This window comes from Onychostruthus taczanowskii, unplaced genomic scaffold (assembly GCF_017590055.1).
Source record: "Onychostruthus taczanowskii isolate IOZ18803 unplaced genomic scaffold, ASM1759005v1 scaffold189, whole genome shotgun sequence".
NCBI lineage: Eukaryota > Metazoa > Chordata > Aves > Passeriformes > Passeridae > Onychostruthus > Onychostruthus taczanowskii.
This window is the reverse complement of record NW_024499117.1, coordinates 19,953-22,446: the sequence shown is the minus strand read 5'-3', so window position 1 is coordinate 22,446 and position 2,494 is coordinate 19,953.

Sequence of the window (2,494 nt, the reverse complement as noted above, 5' to 3'; positions counted from 1 at the left end):
ATTGACATCTGGGGAGGGGAGGAGCAGGGAAGGTTTTGGGGGAAAAAGGGTAGGGACAAGAGGGATTGACAACTTGGCAAGGAGTGGCCAGGCAACAAACGAGAACTGACGAGTTAACCGAGCTGAATAACATTGAGAGAGTGAGTCTAAATTAAGCAACATAAGATACAAAATGGGGAACCTGTGCCGCTCCAAAGGCAGGGGTAGAAAAACACAGAGGGATTAAAAGAACACAAATTAAGCAGTAAAATATGTCAAAGAAAATAAAAACATACCACAACATTATTTCATACTTTTAAAAACTAACAGACCAGTAACAGGTTCAGGTATCACGGCTTGAATTTTCCAGAGGGCTGCTGTGCTGCAGAAGGTTAGAACAAGACTGTCTTTCCCCACACTGCATGGTGACTCCTTATTGTAGATAAGGAATGCTACTTTCTCTCCTGTGGTGAGAAACACCAGACTGTACACAGTGAAAAAGCACAGAAATTTCTGGATCGTTTATTTCCACGAATTACTAATTACATTCCTAACAAGATCATTCACTGTGATTCCTTTACACCTAGGAATTTCCAGACTTTTTTTTGTTTTGTTTTGTTTTATTTTGTTACAAACAAATCTGCTATGTACAATTCTGAGATAGCCCAGTGTTTTTGATGTATCTGCGAGTTGGGTTTAAAGCCTGCCCCTCCTGCTTCCACCTTCCATGCCTTGGTAAGAGGTTTGTTTTGGGAGGGACATGATCAAATGCAGAAGGTAACAGCAGGAATAAGACAGTTGCCTTGTACATCTCCAAAAAAGATGGCGGAAGGACTGAGAAAAATTCATGCACAGGGAGGGAACATTCTAGGCATGCATATTTGTCTAGCAGAACAATTTCGTGTTACGCTGTATTGGAAAGTGACAGTGTTATTGGACTGTTTTCACAAGAATAACATAGAGACAGCAAAACTACTGTCTATTCTCTCAGCAGGAACCCTTAAGCATTCTTACTGTGATTTTCCTGAACTGATTGTGTAAAGCCAATTCTAACATAGTGTGGAAGCTTGAAGCAGAGAAGCACCTTCCCTTTTCCGTTGCACCTGGAGACCTGGTTGTATCGTTTATGCAGGCAGTGAAAGGTCACAGCCTGGCCTGGTCCCTGTTAATAAGTTGTGCGCTGACTGTCCGGCATGCCTGCTGTGAGTTACACTGAATGAAAGACAGGGAAAGCTGCCACTTCTGGCTGATTGGAGCTGGCTCAGACCAAAGCAGGTGGATTAAGACTGATGAGGTACCCTTCACCTTCTTTTCATTCTCCACCCCCAAATAAATTTTAGCCATTTTGCTCCAAACCATGGATGCAAAAAAAGCTTCTCACAAAGTGCAGTTAATGGAATCTTAAGCAGGAGGAACACAGGCAGCCTGAATGCAGAGCAGGTGCAGGCACACAGCTGGGCTGTCAGGATGTAATCAGGGGAAAACACTTGGCTTGGAATTTAGCTCACCACCACACACCTTCATTAGCGGCAAATCAGCGCACTGAAGGAGAACAAAAGAACAGCTTTGTGGCTGCCTCTCCTAGACGACTGAAGGAAGCAGTGAGAGGACATGTAGGTCAGGACACAGAGGCTAATGTAAAATGATCCTAAACTAACAGCGTGACAAACTGACCCCTGACTTGAATTTCCGTGAACAGAAGAACACGGAGACAGCAGCAGAAACTCTGAGAAAAAAAACAGGAGGGCTTCCAAGACATCAAAGTTTTACTTAAGTTCCAGGAAGAAGATGTACAGTCTGAATCTAGGCTACCTCTTCTCTAAAAGAGAGAAGGATACTAACCTATAGGAAACCTAAATAATGAGATACCTCTTAAAATATGTACTCAGTGAAAAATGTTGCATTTGGAAAATTACTTCTCAGCAGATTAATTGCTTTTTCCAGCATTCATTGCTTAATAGTCCCTCTAATCCATTGTGGTCTGGATGATGTATTTCTCACAAAACTAGCAGCATTTCATTCTACGTTGCCTCGTCTTTGAATCTAGACACAATGGGCAATAAAAGAGGAGGAAAGAAATGTAACTGAAATAGAGTCAGTGGGAATTCCAGCTCACCAGCTTTATACAAATAATGATTCCCATTTATTTCTCCAACTTCTACCTTCTCTAGCCTGTATAAATAAAAGCAATGGTCAACTAGCAAAAATTAAACCAGCATGATTTCCCTTTTTTTCAGGGCTTTTTTGTGACAAGGACTAACTTTTTTTTTTGTTTGTTTTTTGGTTTTTTTTTTGGTGGGTGAAATACGAGATTTCATTCTTATATTTGCAAAAAACCCCAAACAACAACATGTAATGCTAGAGTCAGTGTGTTGCTTTGTCTGGTACTGACTGTTATGTATCCATAAAAACCATTATTTCAGTTGGTATTCTCATGTCAGCACAGAGGCTCACGAAAGACCCCTGCATCTTCTTATATGCTTTTAGAAAACGGCTCCTCTTATACTAGCTGAAG